The sequence below is a fragment of the Macaca fascicularis genome, chromosome 16 (assembly GCF_037993035.2).
Source record: "Macaca fascicularis isolate 582-1 chromosome 16, T2T-MFA8v1.1".
NCBI classification, from domain to species: Eukaryota; Metazoa; Chordata; class Mammalia; order Primates; family Cercopithecidae; genus Macaca; species Macaca fascicularis.
The window spans coordinates 19,726,197-19,746,573 of NC_088390.1; positions in this window are offsets into that span (position 1 = coordinate 19,726,197).

Genomic DNA, 20,377 nt, shown 5'->3' on the forward strand with positions numbered 1-20,377 from the left:
TTTTGTGGTAAGGGGTGATTCTGTGGGGTTGTTAGAAGGAGTGTTTGTCGGCCGGGCGCGGTGGCTCAAGCCTGTAATCCCAGCACTTTGGGAGGCCGAGGCGGGCGGATCACAAGGTCAGGAGATCGAGACCACAGTGAAACCCCGTCTCTACTAAAAATACAAAAAATTAGCCGGGCGCGGTGGCGGGCGCCTGTAGTCCCAGCTACTCAGGAGGCTGAGGCAGGAGAATGGCGGGAACCCGGGAGGCGGAGCTTGCAGTGAGCCGAGATCGCGCCACTGCACTCCAGCCTGGGCAACAGCGTGAGACTCCGTCTCAAAAAAAAAAAAAAAAAAAAAAGAAGGAGTGTTTGTCAACTAGAATGATTAGTGATGGCCTGGATACAGTTTTGGATGAATTGAGAAACTAAATGGAAGACACAAGGTCTGAATAAGAAAAATAGGTATTAGGCCGGGCGCGGTGGCTCAAGCCTGTAATCCCAGCACTTTGGGAGGCCGAGACGGGCGGATCACGAGGCCAGGAGATCGAGACCATCCTGGCTAACACAGTGAAGCCCCGTCTCTACTAAAAAAATACAAAAAACTAGCCGGGCGAGGTGGCGGGCGCCTATAGTCCCAGCTACTCGGGAGGCTGAGGCAGGAGAATGACATAAACCCGGGAGGCGGAGCTTGCAGTGAGCTGAGATCCGGCCACTGTACTCCAGCCCGGGCGACAGAGTGAGACTCCGTCTCAAAAAAAAAAAAAAAAAAAAAAAAAGAAAAATAGGTATTAAAGGACTAAGAATTGGGAGGACCCAGGACATCCAATTAGAGAGTGCCCAAGGGGGTTCAGCGTAATTACTTGCTTGGTTGGTAAGTTTTTGGGCTCTATCTTTGACAGAATTCTCCTTTTTAAGTTGGAGGCTGAGCTTGGTGAGGTGTGTTTTTAAAATTAGTCCATTCTACCTTTCCTGAAGATTGAGGACGGTAAAGGGGTATGAATGTTTTACTGAATACCAAGAGCCTGAGAAACTTCTTGGGTGATTTGACTAGTAAAGGCTGGTCCGTTATCGGAATGTATAGAAGTGGGAAGGCCAAATTGAGGAATTACGTCTGACAGAAGGGAAGAAAGGATCACAGTGGCCTTCTCAGAGCCTGTGGGAAAGGCCTCTACCCATCCAGTGAAAGTGTCTACCCAGACCAAGAGGTATTTTAGTTTTCTGACTCAGGGCATGTGAGTAAAGTCAATTTGCCAGTCCTTGCCAGGGGCACATCCCCGAGCTTGATGTGTAGGGAAGCAGGGGGGCCTGAACAATCCCTGAGGAGTAGTAAAATAGCAGATGGAACACTGAGAAGTGATTTCCTTGAGGACAGATTTCCATGATGGAAAGGAAATGAGAGGTTCTAAGAGGCAGGCTAGCGGCTTGTAACCCATATGGAAGAGGTTATGAAATGACAACAGAATAGAATAGGCCTGTGAGACTAGAAGGAGATATTTTCCTTGGCCCAAGAACCATTGCCTTGTATGGGAAGAGATTGATAGGTGGAAGTTTCAGTAGGAGAGTAAACAGGTGTGACCAATGAGAAGGAGAAAAACTGAGGGACAGAAGTTGGAACGCTAGCTGCTTCTTTAGCTACCTTATCAGCATAAGTGTTGCCCTGAGTGATGGGATCTAATACCTTTTGGTGGCCCTTGCAGTGTATGACTCCAGCTTCCTTTGCAAGTACAGCGACCTTGAGAAGAGTTTTTATTAAAGAGGTATTAATGATGGAGGACCCTTGCGTAGTGAGGAAGCCTCTTTCAGCCCATATAACAGCATGGTGGTGCAGGATATGGAAGGCATATTTAGAGTCAGTATGAATATTGAATGTAATTCCTTTGCAAGAGTGAGGGCCTGAGTTAAGGCAATGAATTCAGCTTGTTGAGAGTTAGTGGAGGGGGCAGAGCGGTAGCCTCAATGATAGATGTGGAAGATACTATAGCATAGCTTGCCTTTGCTGGTGTGTGGCTATTAGGCCTGGTGGAACTGCCGTCAATAAACCAGGTGTGATCAGAGGAACAGGAAAGAAGTAAATATAGGGAAATAGAGTGAATGCCAGGTGTATCAGAGAGATATAGTCATGGGGGTCAGGTGTGGTATCAGGAATAATGTGGGAGGCTGGATTGAAGTCCGGGCCAGGAACAATGGTAACTGTGGGAGACTCAGCGAAGAGTGAGTACAGCTGAAGGAGCCAGGGAGCGGACAGAAAATAGATTTTAGCAGTTATGAGAACTGTAGAGAGTGAATTGAGCATAACTTGTGATTTTGAGGGCCTCTAAAAGTATTAGGGCAGTGGCAGCCACTGCACGGAGACATGATGGCCAGCCTAAAACAGTAAGATCAAGTTGTTTGGATGAAAAGGCTACAGGGCACAGTCCTGGTCCTTGTGTAAGAATTCCGACTGCACAGCCCCGCACTTTGGCTGTGTGTAATGAAAAGGGTTGGGATGAGTTAGGGAGAGCTAGTGTAGGGGCAGCTTCTAGGGCTGTTTTTAAGGAACAGAAAGAGGAGTGGCGAAAGGACTTAGGATCTATGGGGTCAGCTAGGTTTGCTTTTGTGAGTTTATATAATGGTTCAGTCAGGATGGTAAAACTAGGTGTCTAAAGGCGGAAGTACCTAACCATGCCTAAGAAGGAAAGAAATTGTTGTTTGTAGAAGGGATTGGGGTTTGGGAGATTAGCCAGACATGATCAGCAGGGAGAGTGCATGTGTTTTTATGAAGAATTATGTCGAGGTAGGTAATGGATGGAGAAGAAATTTGGGCTTGACTGAAGTAATGGGGGGCTCTCTATGAAGCCTTGTGGCAGTAGAGCCCAGGTAATTTCCTGAGCCTGATGGGTGTCAGGGTCAGTCCAAGTGAAAGCGAAGAGAGGCTGGGATGAAGGGTGCAAAGGAATAGTAAAGAAAGCATGTTTGAGATCCAGAATAGAATAATGGGTTGTGGAGGGAGGTATTGAGGATAGGAGAGTATATGGGTTTGGCACCATGGGGTGGATAGGCAAGACAATTTGGTTGATAAGGCGCAGATCTTGAATTAACCTGTAAGACTTGTCTGGTTTTAGGACAGGTAAAATGGGGGAATTGTAAGGAGAGTTTATAGGCTTTAAAAGGCCATGATGTAGCAGGCGAGTGTAACAGGCTTTAATCCTTTTAAAGCGTGCTGTGGGATGGGATATTGGCGTTGAGTGGGGTAAGGATGATTAGGTTTTTTTGTTTTGTTTTGTTTTGTTTGTTTTTTTTTGTTTTTTTTTTTTTTTTTGAGACAGAGTCTCGCTCTGCCGCCCAGATGATTAGGTTTTAATGGGATGGTAAGGGGTGCATGATCAGTCTCCAAGGAGGGAGTAGAGGTGTCCCATACTTGTGGATTAAGGTGGGGAGATACAAGCGGAGGATGTGAAGGAGGCTTTCAACTGGGGGAAAAGGTCAGTAATGAAGTGTGGCTGTAGTCCAGGAATAGGGAAGCAGATAATTTGTTTAAAATCTCTTGGCCTAATGAGGGAACTGGGCAGGTAGGGATAACTAAAAAGGAGTGCTTAAAAGAGTATTGTCTAAGTTGGCACCAGAGTTGGGGAGTTTTAAGAGGTTTAGCAGTCTGGCTGTCAATACCCACAACGGTTATGGAGGCAAGGGAAACAGGCCCTTGAAAAGAAGGTAACGTGGAGTGGGTAGCCTCCATACTGGTTAAGAAGGGGACAGATTTACCCTCCACTGTGAGAGTTACCCGAAGCTCGGCATCAGTGATGGTCCGGGGGCCTCTGAGGTGATTGGCGGTGTCAGTCTTCAGCTACTAAGCTGAAGAGATCTGGGAAGGAGTTGACCAAGGAACATCGGGTTCAGGCTCCAGGGGCTTTAGGAGCGGCGGCAATGTGAGTCAGACAGTCCAACCTCCAGTGGCGGCCCACACAGGGCACGGCTTAGGAGGAATCCCGGGCTGCGGGCATCCTGAGACCCAGTGGCCAGGCTTTTGGCATTTGAAGCAAGGCCCACGAGGATGTTTTGAAGGAGCCCCTGGAAGCTGTGGCTTGGATGTTCTAAAGTCCTTGTATGTTGGAGATGTGGTTGTGGGTTGTCTCACAGCGGAGGCAAGTAGCTGTAACTCAGAAATGCGTTGCTGTCTGGCTACCTCCTCTCTATTATTGTACACCTTGAAGTCGAGGTTGATTAATTCCTATTGTGGGGTTTGAGGGCCAGATTCCATTTTGAAGCTTTTTTCTAATATCAGGAGCTGACAGGGTGATAAAATGCATATTAAGAATAAGGCGGCCTTCTGACCCCTCTGGGTCTAGGGCGGTAAAGCATCTAAGGGTTGCTGCTAAGCGGGCCATGAACTGGGCTGGATTTTCGTCTTTACCTTGGGTAGTTTCTTTAAGTTTGTCATAATTAACAGCTTTGTAAGCTGCCTTTTTAAGCCGTTCAACTAGGCAGGAAACCATGTAATCTCACCTAGCTATACCTGGGGAATCTGCCTGATAGTTCCACTGGGGATCTTCTCAGGAACTGCTCTAATGCCTTCCTGGAGGTCTGGCTCATGAAGCCGGTGGTTATCAGCATGAGATTGGGCTAGAGAAAAAACTCATTCCCGTTCATCTGGGGAGAGGGTAGAAGTTAGGATGATATTTAAGTCACTCCAGGTTAAATTGTAGGACAGAGTTAGATATGGGAATTCCTGTATATATTTAGTGGGGTCTGATGAGAAAGAGCTTAAATGCTGGCTGATTTGGGAAAGGTCTGCTAGAGAAAATGGCACATGTACCCTGACTATGCCTTCAGCTCCAGTCACCTCTCTAAGAGGAAATTGTTGGGCAGGTGGGGGAGCGCTAGTTGCAGAACAAAACTATAAACCAGACCGGGTGTGAGGAGGGGAGGTGATAGAAAGATTATAGGGTGGGGGAGCAGAGGCTGAGGAAGAATTGGGACCTGGCTCTGCCTGGCAAGGAGCAGGCTGGGGAGAAGGGGAGAGGTCAGATGAGTCCGTAGAAAAGAAGGATTCAAAGGACTCAGAGCTTGGGGTGGAGACTGAAGGAACAGACAGGAGAGAAAGAAGAAAGATTTGGGACATGTCGCATTGGAAGCAGAGACTAGGGAGGGACCAATGTGTAAAAGAACGCCTCAGACGTCAGGTACCTCAGACCATTTGCCCATTTTTTGACAAAAATTACCTAGATCTCGTAGGATGGAGAAATCAAAAATGCCGTTTTCTGGCCATTTAGAACCATTGTCGAGTTTGTATTGGGGCCAAGTGGTGTTGCAGAAGAAAATAAGATGCTTAGATTTTAGGTCAGGCGAGAGTTGAGGTTTTAAGTTCTTGAGAACACAGGCTAAGGGAGAAGAAAGAGGAATGGAGGGTGGAAGTTTGCCCATAGTGAAGGAGGCAAGTTTAAAGAGAAGGGTAGAGACATGGAGAAGGGGTTGGGGAGCAGCCCTGGGCTGCAATGTGGGTGAGCAGCCAAAGCAGGTGTCCCCGCAGTTGACTTGCCACCAAGGGAATGTGGGTGAATGACCAAGGCAGGCATCCCTGTGGAGATCAGACACCAATGGAATGTAGGTGAATAATCAGGCAGGCGTCCCGGCAATGATTAAACATCAAGGGAAGACTGTCTTCCCGAGTCCGTGACCGGTGCCAGAGTTTTGGGTCCACGGATAAAATGTGTCTCCTTTGTCTCTACTAGAAAGGAAAAAGTACTGGAATTGGAAGGACAGGGAGATTCAAGGGTAGCGAGAGAGGCTGGAGAAGAGAGTGAAAAGACTGCTTACCCGATTTGAAATTGGTGAGATGTTCCTTGGGCTGGTTGATCTGAGGACCCAAGGTCATAGGTGGATCTCTTCACGGAGTGAGGGTGAGGACAGGGGACTGGTCCTACAATTTAACCTGGAGTGACTTAAATGTCATCCTAACTTCTACCATGTCCCGGGAGTAGAAGGAGTCCTCCTGTCCCGGGTTTCAGCACCAAATGTCACACGAGGCTGTTTATTTCACCTGGCTGCAGGTGGGCTGAGTCCGAAAAAAGAGTCAGCAAAGGTGGTGGGATTATCATTGGTTCTCATAGGTTTTGGGATAGGCGCTGGAGTTAGGAGCAATGTTTTGCAGGCAGGGGATGGATCTCATACAGTACGTTCTGAAGGGTGGGGAGAATTACAAAGAACCTTCTTAAGGATGGGAGAGATTACAAAGTACGCTGATCAGTTAGGGTGGGGCAGAAACAAATTACAATGGTGGAATGTCATCAGTTAAGGCTAATTTCACTTCTTTTGTGGATCTTCAGTTGCTTCACGCCATCTGGATGTATACGTGCAGGTCACAGGGGATATGATGGCTTAGCTTGGGCTCAGAGGCCTGACACTGGGCATTCTCCTTTCCCTTGCGCTCAGTTACTTTTGAAAAATAACTGCAGGTCTATTGGGGGGAATGATTGGGGAATTATTTACTATACATGCTTATGGTGGTACTGTTAAGGTCTTTCCTGAAGAGGACCTGGCTTCCTTTTCAAATAGTGAACTGTGGGCCTATAAACTAACTTATATCTAGGAACGTGGGAGGAAATGTGACTTTCCATTGTGGCAGCTGAGAGACTTCCAAGTAGCTGGGACTACAGGCGCCCGCCACCATGTCTGGCTAATTTTTTGTATATTTAGTAGAGACAGGGTTTCACTGTATTAGCCAGGATGGTCTCAATCTCCTGACTTCGTGATCCACCCGCCTCGATCTCCCAAACTGCTGGGATTACAGACATGAGCCACCGCACCTGGCCCATGAGCTGTTGATTTTTAAAAATTATATAAATCAGGCATGCCCTAGTCTGTTGTCCATCTTTCTCCCCACTAGGAATACTATGAACCTATTAGCCATCTCTCCCAACCCCTTATGGGTCCAGGAACCCCAAAAGACTGTCCCGCCTTGCTTCCCAATACAATAAGTACATTAGCCTTCCTTTGATACTTAAATGCAGCCACCTGGCCAGTTCCAGAATCCCATCATTTCCATTGGTAGTTGTTAAGAAATAAAGCTGGATTCGTAAAGAAAGATGAACACTTAAATAAAGGATTTTTTAGAAAAGCAAGTTTACTTCTGTGCAGAAGGGTGGTTTTTGTAAGGCTGGTTGTCACGAGAGTACACCAAATAAAGGAGAGTGGAAGCTTGTTTTTTTTTTTGTTTTTTTTTGAGACGGAGTCTCCCTTTGTCACCCAGGCTGGAGTGCAGTGGCGCCATCTCGGCTCACTGCAAGCTCCGCCTCCCGGGTTCAGGCCATTCTCCTGCCTCAGCCTCCAAGTAGCTGGGACTGCAGGCGCGCACCACCACACCCAGCTAATTTTTTGTATTTTTAGTAGAGACAGGGTTTCACCTGCGTTAGCCAGTTAGCCAGGATGGTCTCGATCTCCTGACTTCATGATCTGCCCGTCTCGGCCTCCCAAAGTGCTGGGATTACTGGCGTGAGCCACCGTGCCTGGCCAGAAGCTTGTATTTTTTTTTTTTTTTTTGAGATGGAGTCTCGCTCTGTGGCGCAGGCTGGAGTGCAGTGGCCGGATCTCAGCTCACTGCAAGCTCCGCCTCCCGGGTTTACGCCATTCTCCTGGCTCAGCCTCCTCAGTAGCTGGGACTACAGGAGCCCGCCACCTCGCCCGGCTAGTTTTTTGTATTTTTTAGTAGAGACGGGGTTTCACCGGGTTAGCCAGGATGGTCTCGATCTCCTGACCTTGTGATCCGCCCGTCTCGGCCTCCCAAAGTGCTGGGATTACAGGCTTGAGCCACCGCGCCCGGCCCAGAAGCTTGTATTTTTAACGTGACTCTTGTCCCCATGTCCTTTCCCCATTGGCTGGGGTTGGACTGCACAGTCTAAACTATACCCGATTGGCTAAACATTTAAACTTTTTTAGATAAGGTAGGTGCCTGATGGGAGAGAGGGGAGAGGAGGAAGGGGTCATCTACAGAGGACTAGAGAGCTAGTCCTTTTTTCTTTTTTTTTTTTTTTTAGACAGAGTCTGGTTCTGTCACCCAGAATGGAGCGCAGTGGTGCGATCTCGGCTCACTGCAAGCTTCCCCTCCTGGGTTCAGGCCATTCTCCTGCCTCAGCCTCCCGAGCTGCTGGGAATGCAGGTGCCCGCCACCACGCCTGGCTAATTTTTTTGCATTTTTAGTACAGACGGGGTTTCACTGTGTTGGCCAGGATGGTCTCAATCTCCTGACCTCGTGATCTGCCCGCCTCAGCCTCCCAAAGTGCTGGGATTACAGGTGTGAGCCACCGCCCCCGGCCCCAGTCCAATTTTTTTTTTTTTTTTTTTTTTTTTTGAGACAGAGTCTCGCTCTGTCGCTCAGGCTGGAGTGCAGTGGCCAAATCTTAGCTCACTGCAAGCTCTGCCTCCCGGGTTTCCGCCATTCTCCTGCCTCAGCCTCCCGAGTAGCTGGGACTACAGGCGCCCGCCACCTCGCCTGACTAGTTTTTTTGTATCTTTTAGTAGAGATGGGGTTTCACCATGTTAGCCAGGATGGTCTTGATCTCCTGACCTCGTGATCCGCCCGTCTCAGCCTCCCAAAGTGCTGGGATTACAGGCTTGAGTCACTGCGCCCCTGGCCCCCCAGTCCCTTTTTAAATAAGGAAAGGAATGTGAGCTGGGGCTGTGGCATGCCTGGTCATGTAGTAAAATCAGAAAGAAGGAAAAGGAGAAGAAAGCGGGGGGTGGTACTTGGAATTAGAGAATAGGAAGCTGAGCAGCCTGTTTGAAGAGAAACCTTGTCATATCTCACAGTAGTAGCATGTCCCACAGTCCACACTGGCCGGCGGAAAATTACCACCACCCAGCCTGTCACAGATGCCAGTGTCCTAATGAAGGCTGTGTCCTCCGATGGCTTCTCAGGTCTTGCAGAGTAATTCAATTCCAACATTCCTGCTGTCAGATGCATCGGAACCAGAGTGACCCCATGGTAAAATGAGGCTGAGACCTGCGAGGCTGCATTCTTAGTCACAGGATGAGATAGGAGGTCTGCAGGACAAGTCATAGGTCATAAAGACCCTGCTCATAAAACAGGATGTGTTTAAAAAAAAAGCTGGCCAAAACCCACCACAACCAAGATGGTGATGAAAGGGACCTCCGGCCGTCCTCACTGCTCATTATACACATTATAACACATTAACATGCTAAAAGACACTTCCACCAGGGCCATGACAGTTTACAAACGCCGTGGCAACGTCAGGAAGTTACTCTATATGGTCTAAAAGTGGAGGGGATCCATCAGTTCTGGGAAATCCCTGCCCCTTTCCTGGAAACCTCACAAATCATCCACCCCTTGTTTAGCACAGAATCAAGAAATAACCATAAGAATACTCAGTCAAGCAGCCCAGGTCACTGCTCTGCCTATGGATTAGCCATTTTTCTGCTGCTTCTTTAATAAAATTGCTTTCACTTTACTCTGTGGACTCACCTCAAACTCTTTCTTATGCAAGGTCCAAGAACCCTCTCCTGGCGTCTGGATCAGGACACCTTTCCAGTTACACTACCTCCTTAAGCCTTCTGACCTCTTCCTCAATACTATGTTGAGAAAGTTCTGGCACTATCCTCCTCATTTTTTTTTTTTTTTTTTGAGACGGAGTCTCGCTCTGTCTCCCGGGCTGGAGTGCAGTGGCCGGATCTCAGCTCACTGCAAGCTCCGCCTCCCAGGTTTACGCCATTCTCCTGCCTCAGCCTCCCGAGTAGCTGGGACTACAGGCGCCCGCCACCTTGCCCGGCTAGTTTTTTGTACTTTTTAGTAGAGACGGGTTTCACCGTGTTAGCCAGGATGGTCTCGATCTCCTGACCTCGTGATCCACCCATCTCGGCCTCCCAAAGTGCTGGGATTACAGGCTTGAGCCACTGCACCCGGCCTATCCTCCTCATTTTACTCTAGGCCAAGTTCAATCCCGACCATCTATTAGGACTAGCTCTGGGATCTCTTGCCGTAGCACTGGATCTTGAGTTGTGGGTAAAGGCCCCCAGATGGGAGAAAACTCCCTGGGGCCAGGCTTATATTCCATCCTACCCCCAGTCTAACAGCTTCAATATTGACTCCCACACACAGCAGCCAGGGCTAGCGAATCCTTTGGCCAGTGTGGTATTCTCTCCTGTAGCAGGGTCTGACTTTCTTGCTCAGGCTGTGTGGAGACCTGACTTTGGTTATTTACCTAGAAACAGAGTGGAGGGGTCCATCTCCAGTAGGACAAGTGGCATCTTGCAGGGGTCCTGCCTGAGCTGAGGTCCATGTCCAGCCTCCTCTGGGGAGCAGGGGCATTGAGGGGTCTGAAGATGCAAGCTTCTCAGGGTTAACCACTCAAATGTCCCCATTTCACATCTCAGGGTTTGACTCTTAATTATCAGGGCGTTGACTTTGACTAGGAGATGAGATAAGACTACGCATCCTCTCTTTTTTCCAACAATTAGAACCTGGGCCTGATCATCAGCAAAGTTTGTTCTCTGGTGAATAATCTAACTTTCAAATCCCAATCCTCTTTTAGGGCCACTCAGTATTTAGCCTCAGTTCCCCCAAAAAAGCAAAACCTGAGATGAAGGGCTCATGGCAGGGCTATGTGAAGGTGCACAGTCTCAGGGGCAGGGATGAGAAATGAGGGAACCGAGGGAGGGATGGAGGGAGGGCACACGCGAGACTGTGTTATCCAGCTGGCTGCTTCTAAGTCTGAAGAATTGCCGGATTCTCGAACTCCTGACCTCGTGATTTGCCCACCTCAGCCTCCCAAAGTCCTGGGATTAAAGACGTGAGCCACTGTACCCGGCCCTGGCCATATCTTCCATGTGCTGCTGGAAGTAAGGGCTGTAAATAAACTGAATAAATGAAATGCCAGAATAACCTTTCTTGGTTGTGTTGTCGTGTTGTATGCATAAGAGAGGCAGTTGAGTCATGTCTAATCCATCAGGAGTAGCTCAGCCTCCAGAATCAATTATTAATACCACATTTGGAGCTCTTGCATGATCTTTTATCCAGGATGTCTCAAATATATTTCAGCAGAGAACCCTAGAATCAGTGATCAACAAAGCTAGGGTTCTAGGGTTGGGCACGGTGGCTCATGCCTGTAATCCCAGCACTTTGGAAGGCCGAGGTGGGTGGATCACCTGAGGTCAGGAGTTTGAGACCAGCCTGACCAATATGGTGAAACCCCATCTCTACTAAAAATACAAAAGTTAGCTGGGCGTGGTGGTGTACACCTGTAGTCCCAGCTACTCAGGAGGCTGAGACAGGAGAATCACTTGAACCTGGGAGGCGGAGGTTGCAGTGAGCCGAGACCATGCCACTTCTCTCCAGCCTGGGTGACAGAGTGAGACTCCCTCTAAAACACAAGAACAAAAAAATAAAGGTAGAAGGAATCTTAGCAATGGTCTATGCAATTCCCTTACTCTATGGATCAGAAAACTGAAGCCTCTCTCAGTATAATAATAACAACAATAATGACCATCGCTGCAATAATATCACTATCATTTTTGATCACCTGTTAGATGTACTTTTTCAAAAACTTAATCCCCATGACAGCTCTCATTTTGGAGATGAAAAACACAGCCTCAGATGGGCTCTGAGTTCATCAATCTGGGTGATTCTAACAAGCAGCAGGGGTCAATATCTAGAGCCTAAAGTTTAACTTAAAATTGTTTTTCCCCCCTAAACGGAGACTAGTGAGCCTGAAGCATTATAATCAGTCCTCTTGTCTTCTTTCAATTGCCTCACTGCCCACAATCATTTAAAATGAATTTTAATGACGTTTCAGTGATATTCCATTGTAAGCATCAGTTCTGAGATGCTAAGTATCCACATAAAAGGATATCCTTGTGGAGCACATACTTCAGCCAGATAATGTCCAAGGGACTTCTCATTTCATTAAATGTAATGTTGCATTTAATTCTCATGACAACCTGGGAGAGTAGATATTATTATTTGCCTCGTTTCGTGAATGAGAAAATGAGTCTTTGGAGAGGTTAAATAAATTGCCTGAGATCTTGCAGCTAATAAAAGGCAAAGCCAAGTATTGAAAAATGGTTCTGGGCTGGGAGCAGTGGCTCATGCCTGCAATCCCAGCACTTTGGGAATCTGAGGCGGGTAGATCATGTGAGGTCAGGAGTTCGAGACCAGCATGGCCAACATGGTGAAACTCTGTTTCTACTAAAAATATAAAAATTAGCCGGGTGTGGTGGCACACGCCTGTAGTCTCAGCCACTTAGGAGGCAGGAGAATTGCTTGAACCCGGTAGGCAGAGGTTGCAGTGAGCCGAGATCGCGCCACTGCACTCCAGCCTGGGTGACAGAGCAAGAGACTCTGTGTCGAACAATAATAATCATAATAATCCTAGGGTGTTCTCTCAACTCCTCTATCCAACTCCTATCTTTGCTTCAGGACTCAGCCCAAGATCTACCTCCTGATAGGAAGTCCTCCCTGACAAATCCAGCATTTCCTGACTCAATTGCTTCTAAACTGTTATAATTAGAGTAATGCAGCTATCAGTTGTTGAATACTTAGTATACACAAGGCATCTTTTATGCATTATCTAAAACGTTCTAACACTCTTTTTTTTTTTTTTTTTTTTTGAGACTGTCTCTGTTGCCCAGGCTGGAGTGTGGTGGTGCGATCTTGGCTCACTGCACACTCTGCCTTCCAGGTTCTAGCAATATCCCTGCCTCAGTCTCCCGAGCAGCTGGGATTACAGACATGTGCCACCACACCCGGCTAATTTTTGTATTTTTTAGTAGAGACAGGATTTTCCATGTTGGCCAAGCTGGTCCTGAACTTCTGACCTCAGGTGATCCGCCTGCCTCAGCCTCCCAAAGTGCTAGGATTACAGACATGAGGTAATACCCTTGAGTGTTAGAAAGTATTGCTTTTACAGATGAGGAAACGGGCTCAGAGAGCCTTCCAAGCTCCTGTAGCTAACCAGCAGCAGAGCCAGAATTCAAAATCAGATCTGGGTGAGCCCAAAGCAGGAGTTGGCAAACTGAGAATCATGGGCCAAATCCAGCCCACTCATTGTCTGTTTTGATAAATAAAATTTTGCTGAAACAAAATCAGACTCACTCATTTACATAACCCTGATGGCTGCCTTCAAGCTACAATAGCAACATTGACTCCCTGCAAATGAGTCTATGTGGCTCTCAAAGCCTAAAATATTTACTATCTGGCCCTTTAGAAACATGTTGCTTGTAAACGTTTTTGTTTTTATAGAAAAACTCCTGCTTGGAAGCCTGTTTTCTTGCCACTTCATCTCTTTTCTTCTCTGCATGCCACTGCTATTACAGTATTGCAGTTGTCACTCTTGCTCCCAGCAGGTGAAAGGACAGCATGCTTCTCATGAAAAGGACCTCAGTAGGACACTCACAGAAGTCCGGGCAACTGGGACGGAGACCATGACCGCCAGGAAGGGAGTGGTCAATCAGCACAGGGATCACCAGTACAGGAGCCCCTGTTTGGAAGGAAAGTCAGAAAGATCCTGTGGCCTTGCTCTACCAACTTTTGGCAGCCTGCCCGGCCACATCCCTACCTCCCCAGAGGCCCATGCTGTGGTTCCTGGATGTCACCCTGTTCTCTGCAAGTGCCAGCAATGTTGCTTTCGCATCATCCCGGGGGGCACTATCCACATGTTCCAGGGACTCCATCTACATAGTTACCCTGGGTGCAATGATCACCTGTGTGTGTCTGGAGTGGGTGGGGGAGAAGGGCTGTGGCTGTTCTTGGGATCTGCAGTAAGAGACTCTGTTTTAAGGGTTCTGAGAGAGGAGGCTGTGTCGTGGGGTGTGAAGGAGCGAGCTGGGACTCTGCAGCTTTTGGTCTTTGCAGAGCAGTGGGACTGGAGGAGGTAGAGGAGGAAATCCTGGGAAAGAGGTTGAGGGTACTGTCTTGAGAAGAGAGTGCAAAGCCACACACACCCAGACCACATAATACGAATATTATATAGAGTTTATTGGGGGCAAAGCCTATATGCGGCGAGATCTCAGAGCACACTGCTGCTATGCCCGAGTCAGCCTAAGCCATCAAGGATGACCCTGCAGTCAGACCATGTCTGGCTATTGACTCAGTGCAGTTAGAGGGACTGCACACTGAGCAACATGGGAATGGCTCAGCACACAAAGGTCAGCACAGAGTTATTCCAGGACTTGAGGGTGGTGTGAAGTTAAGGTGACAATTAAATGAAGCAGTGCTTCGATAGGCTCATAGCAAACCAGGCTGGGTATTGTGAGTCAACATCAGGTGCGGGCTGGGAAATGGACTCAGGGTCTTGTTTCTTTGGAAATAATACTTTTTTTTTTTTTTTTTTTTAGATGGAGTCTCACGCTGTTGCACAGGCTGGAATACAGTGGTGCCATCTTAGCTTACTGCAACCTCCGGCTTCTGAGTTCTAGCAATTCTCCTGCCTTAGCCTCCCCAGTAGCTGGGATTAAAGGCAAGTGCCACCATGCCCGGCTAATTTTAGTATTTTTAGTAGAGATGAAGTTTCACCATGTTGGCCAGGCTGGTCTCGAACTCCTAACCTCGGGTGATCCACCCACCTCAGCCTCCCAAAGTGTTAGGATTACAGGTGTGAGCCACTGCACCCAGCCTTTTATTCCTTTTTAAAGGCTGAATAACATTCCATTTTACATATATACCATATTTCGTTTTTTCATTCGCCTGCTGACAGACACATGTTGCTTTTGTGTTTTAGCTATTAGGTCAAAGTTAATACTGCTATGACCATAGAGGTACAAACATCTCTTCGAGACCTTACTTTCAATTCTCTCTCTCTCTTTTTTTTTTTTTTTTTTTTTGAGATGGAGTCTTGCTCTGTCACCCAGGCTGGAGTGCAGTGGCATCATCTTGGCTCACTGCAGCCTCAGCCTCCCTGGTTCAAGTGATTCTCCTGCCTCAGCCTCCCAAGTAGCTGGGATTACAGGTGCACACCACCACACCCAGCTAATTTTTTTTGTATTCTTAGTACAGAAGAGGTTTCACCATGTTGGCCAGGTTGGTCTCCAGCTCCTGACCTCAAGTGATCTGCCTGTCTCAGCCTCCCAAAGTGCTGGGATTATGGGCGTGAGCCACTGTGTCCTGCCTTTTTTTTTTTTTTTTTTTGAGACAGTGTCTCACTCTATCACCCTGGCACAATCTCAGCTCACTGCAACCTCCGTCTCCCAGGTTCAAGTGATTCTCCTGCTTCAGTCTCCCAAGTAGCTGGGATTACAGGTGCCCACCATCACACCTCGCTAATTTTTGTATTTTTAGTAGAGATACAGTTTCACCATGTTGGCCAGGCTGGTCCTGAATGCCTGACCTCAGGTAATCCACCTGCCTTGGCCTCCCAAAGTGCTGGGATTACAGGCATGAGCTACCACACCTGGCCTTCTTCTTCTTCTTCTTTTTTTTTTTTTTTGTAGAGATGGGATCTCACTATGTTGCTGGGATTTACAAGTGTGAGCTACTGTGTCTGGTGTCTATATATTTTTTAATTAATTAAAAATTTTTTTTAATTCTTTTTTTTCTTTTTTCTTTGAGACGGAGTCTCACTTTGCTGCCCAGGTTGGAGTGCAGTGGCGTGATCTTGGCTCACTGCAACCTCTGCCTCCCGAGTTCAAGTGATTCTCCTGCCTCAGCCTCCCAAGTAATTGGGATTACAGGTGCCTGTCACTGCACCCAACTAATTTTTGTATTTTTAGTAGAAATGGGGTTTCACCATCTTGGCCAGGCTGTTCTTGAACTCCTGACCTTGTGATCCACCCGTGGCCTCCCAAAGTGCTGGGAGTACAGGCATGAGCCACCACGCCCAGCCTTTGTTTTTTAGAGACAGTCTCACTCAAGCTGGAGTACAGTGGTGAGATCATAACTCACTGTAATCTCAAACTTCTGGGCTCAAGGGTCTTCCCACTTCAGCCTCCTGAGTAGCTGGGACTAAAAGCACACTGTCATGTGTTGGGATTCACTCAGGATGGTGGCAGAAATATTAAAGGGAAATATTAGGGAAAGTTATAGGGAGTAGTCACAAACCTTTTGAAAGGCGGAAAGGTTACATCGCTTGTAATAATTGAACAGCTGAAGGCAGCTGGTTCTTACCTTAGAGCATTAGGTCATAGGGTAAATACTAGGGACAATAGATGCTTCCCCAGTTAAAGTCTGTTTACCCCACCTCCATTAACACCTTTGAGCCAGAGGGCCCTCTTGTGGGGAGGTGGACTAGGGATATTGCCCCCTCATAGTATTTACCTTAGACCTGGTACCTGAGCTTTAATCATTCCTAGAACTACTCTCTTAACCATGTTAAGTATCCCCAAGTGTGTTTACTCAAAGCTTCTGTTGTTAATTGTATACCAAATAAATGCCTGGTGTGTGAGCTGCTCAGGGCAGGCCAGGCCGTAGTGACAAACCTCTCCTGGTATGCAGGCGGTCGGACACTCGGCCGGACTGGCAAAACAGAGTATCTGTGAGTCAGTGTACGTTTTATTCATCTGTCCTTTGGGTCAGGGTCTGCGGACAGACCCCTGCAGCTAATGCCCTCAAGTGTGAGGAGCAATACCTCAGCCATGCCCAGCTCTCTTTTGTTTTTTGTAGAGATGGAGTCTCCCTATATTGCCCAGGGTGGTCTTGACCTGTTGGCCTCAAGTCATCCTCCCACTTTGGCCTCTCAAAGTTCTGGAATTACAGGCGTGAGCTACGATGCTCAGCTCTCTGCTTTTAATTCCTGCTTTTATATACCCAGAAGTGGAATTGCTGGATCATATGGTAATTCTATTTAGGTTTTTGCCAAACTGTTTTCCATACTGGTTGCACCAACAGTGAATTCCCACCAACGACGCACAAGGGTTCTGATTTTTCCACCAACACTTATATTCTCACCAACACTTGTTATTTCTGTTTTTTTTTTTTTAAATAATAGCCATCCTAATGAATATTAGAAGTGGTATCTCATTGTCATTTTAATTTGCTTTTTCTTCATCATTGGTGATCTTGAGCATCTTTTCATGCATTTATTGGCCATTTATAATCTTTGGAGAATTGTCTAATAAAGTCCTTTGCCAAGGCTGTTACTTTTTTTTTTTTTTTTTTTTGAGATGGAGTGTCACTCTTTTGCCGAGGCTGGAGTGCAGTGGCGTGATCTCGGCTCGCTGCAAGCTCCGCCTCCCAGGTTCACACCATTCTCCTGCCTCAGCCTCCCGAGTAGCTGGGACTATAGGCACCCGCCACTGCGCCCAGCTAATTTTTTTGTATTTTTAGTAGAGACGGGGTTTCACTGTGTTAGCCAGGATGGTCTTAATCTCCTGATCTCATGATCCACCCGCCTCGGCCTACCAAAGTGCTGGGATTACAGGCGTGAACCACCGCACCCAGCCGGCTGTTACTCTTAAGAGCTCAGTTTGTGCTTTCTCCAGGGCTGCTGTATCAGTAGGGATAGGCTAGGTTATCCTGCAATAATGAAAAACTCTACTATCTTAGTCACTTAAGACAACAAAGTGTACTTCTCACCAACAAGTCTACAAGGGTCTTTCTCATTGTGGCGTTCCAGGTCACAGGTTGACAGTGACTACATATCCACCACATGTGCTTCCCCTGCTACCACATCACTGGGAAGGGGACATGTCACAGCATGCACTAGGTCTCAGAGCTCACTGCCCGTTACCAAAGCAAGCCACACAGCTATGCTAACTTCAAAGTAACTTCAAAGGTGAAACTTCAAGGAAGCAGAGAAATGTCATCCTACCCAGAGTCTGGAAAAAGAAACAGTGTGTTCCTGGACAGCGCTAATGAGCTCACATCTGCCTACACACTTCCTGTCATCTTTCTCCAGCCTCTCCATCAGTTGGGGCCCTGATGCAGAGCCATGTTAATCCTTGCCAGAATCTCGTTTCTTTCTTGGCTACTAATCTTTGAAGTTTATTCCATAAGATTATATCCCCTTCTTTGGTTGCCACAGAATTTTTGGCCATTTCTCCCTATATTTTGTTAACTTTAGTATATTTCAGATGAGGAAGATTTTGGGCCCTGCTTTATCTTTTTTTTTTTTGAGACAGGCTCTGTCTCAAATAAACAAACAAAAACAAAAGGAAACAAAACAAAACCTCCACTCACCCTGGGTTGGAAAGCAGTGGCACTATCTTGGCTCACCGCAGCCTCGACCTCCTGGGTTCAAGCGATTCTCCCGCCTCAGCCTCTTGAGTAGCTGGGATTACAGGCAGTGCCACCACACCCGGCTAATTTTTATATTTTTAGTACAGACGAGGTTTCACCATGTTGGCCAGGCTGGTCTCAAACTCCTGACCTCACGTGTTCCACAGCGTTGGCCTCCCACAGTGCTGGGGTTACAGGCATGAGCCATCGCGCCGGACCCTCTTGCTCAATTTTAATAGAAACACTGCAAAGCCAAGGTTTTTGTGTAATGTTCTATCAACTCTTGACCAAGAAACCTATTTAAAAGAAACGCACAGTTGACATACATAATATGTTTATTGTGTAACAGGTTCTGAACTTACCGTTTACATTCATGATCTCGTTTAACCCCCGCCCCAAACCCATGAGGTACGTACCTTTTACCCATTTTGTACCTGGGGAAACTATGGCTGAGATCCAAGGCTGAATGCCTGGTGAGCACTGTAGCCTGTGTTCCAGCAGAGCCTATCCAACTCCAGGGCTGGCCCTGCTCCAGAATAAGCAGAGAGGACCTCCAGCATTCTGCTGGGCATTAAGGATGACTTGGTTTGGCCTGACTGACGCTCTGCTCTGGATTCCTCTCCACTTTCTTTTTCTTCCCCCCACAACCCCCGCACAGCATCCATGTTTTAAAATTTATTCTTTAATATCTGTATGTTTTGATAGAGACGGGGCCTCGCCATGTTGCCCAGGCTGGTCTCGAACTCCTGGTCTCAAGAGATCCGCCCGCCTCGGCCTCCGGAGTAGCTGGGACTACAGATGTGAGCCCCGTGCCCGGCCCAAAGTCTCTTTAGTAAGAGGGTAGGATCGGGCCTAGCTTTTGAAGCCGCGCTGGCCCTTTGGCCTCTGGGGCTCTCGAACTTCCAGTCCTCGGAGGGGACACACGGTTTGGTGGCCGCGCGGGCTTCCCCCAGGCCTGGTGGAAAAGCGGGTCCACCTCTGGCCCTGGCGAGGAACCAAGACCTGGACCGGGGCCACGGCGTAGGGAAGGCCAGGACATCCGCGCAAGGCGGGGACCTTGCCCGGACGCGGCACGCAGCTGTGGCCCTTCCACGCCCGTCCCGGGGCCCACAGCCACGGCTGTTTTGTTTTCCCAGCCAAGGAGCTTCATGTTCCACACCACACGCGAAAAGGACGGGGCTTGGCGGGACCCGGAAACAGCCGCTTCAGCTGGAGCTGACCGCTGCGGAGCGGGTTAGTGCTGGCCGAGCCCTGGGCGAGCCCTGGATCAGCAGTCCGCAGACGTCCCGGTCCCCGGCTCCTGGCGCCGGTCCTTCCGGTGCCAGGGTGCCCCCTGCTGGCTAGGTGCGGAAAAGCCCCTCCACTTTCCCGTGTCTGGCCAACACTTCACTGTCAAGTGGAAAATGTAGACTCTAGTTTGTAAATAGATCTATGTTAAACCTATCCTTGAATTTGCATTCTGATCTTTTAGTTATTAATTCCCATGTAAAACAGGTTTTAACTGGGATTAGGCTTTAGTGTGGTCTTCGGTGGTCTCAGGATCCCTGGAAACGTGTGGCATGTGCATTTCTTAGAGTGTCTATTGTTTCATCACGTCTTAAAATGAGTCCATGACGCAAAGTGTTAATTGCTAACATAAGACATCTAAACGTTTTTGTTCAAAACTCCAAGGAATTCTGCTTTATTCTGTTAAAAGCAGCCTCCAGTTTGAGGTTCGATTTCTGCGCTCACAGTTCAGTACTACATAAATTCTCTAGGTGGCAGCATAACCCTCAGTATAAAAACCCATTCTGAGCCCCGCGCGGTGGCGCGCCTGGAATCCCAGCTACAGCTACTCTGGAGGATCGCTAGAGCCCAGGAGCTGATGCAGTGCTCCAGGACCGCACCCGTGAACAGCCACTGGCACTCCAGCCTGGGCAGCAGCGAGACCCCGTCAACAAACAAACAAAACACTCCATTAGGCGCGGTGGCTCACTTCTGTAATCCCAGCACTTTGGGAGGCCCAAGCGGGTGGATGGCTTAATCCCAGGAGCTCGAGACCAGCCTGGGCAGCATATAGAGACCTCATCTCTACAAAAAATTAAAAAATTAACGGGGCATGGTGGCATGCACCTGCGGTCCCAGCTACTCGGGAGGCTGAGGTGGGAGGGCCACCTGAGCCCGGGTTGGAGGCCGCAGTGAGCCGCAATCACACCACTGCACTCCAGCCTGGTCGACAGAGCCAGACTGTCTCAAAAATAAATAGGTAAATAAATAAATAAAA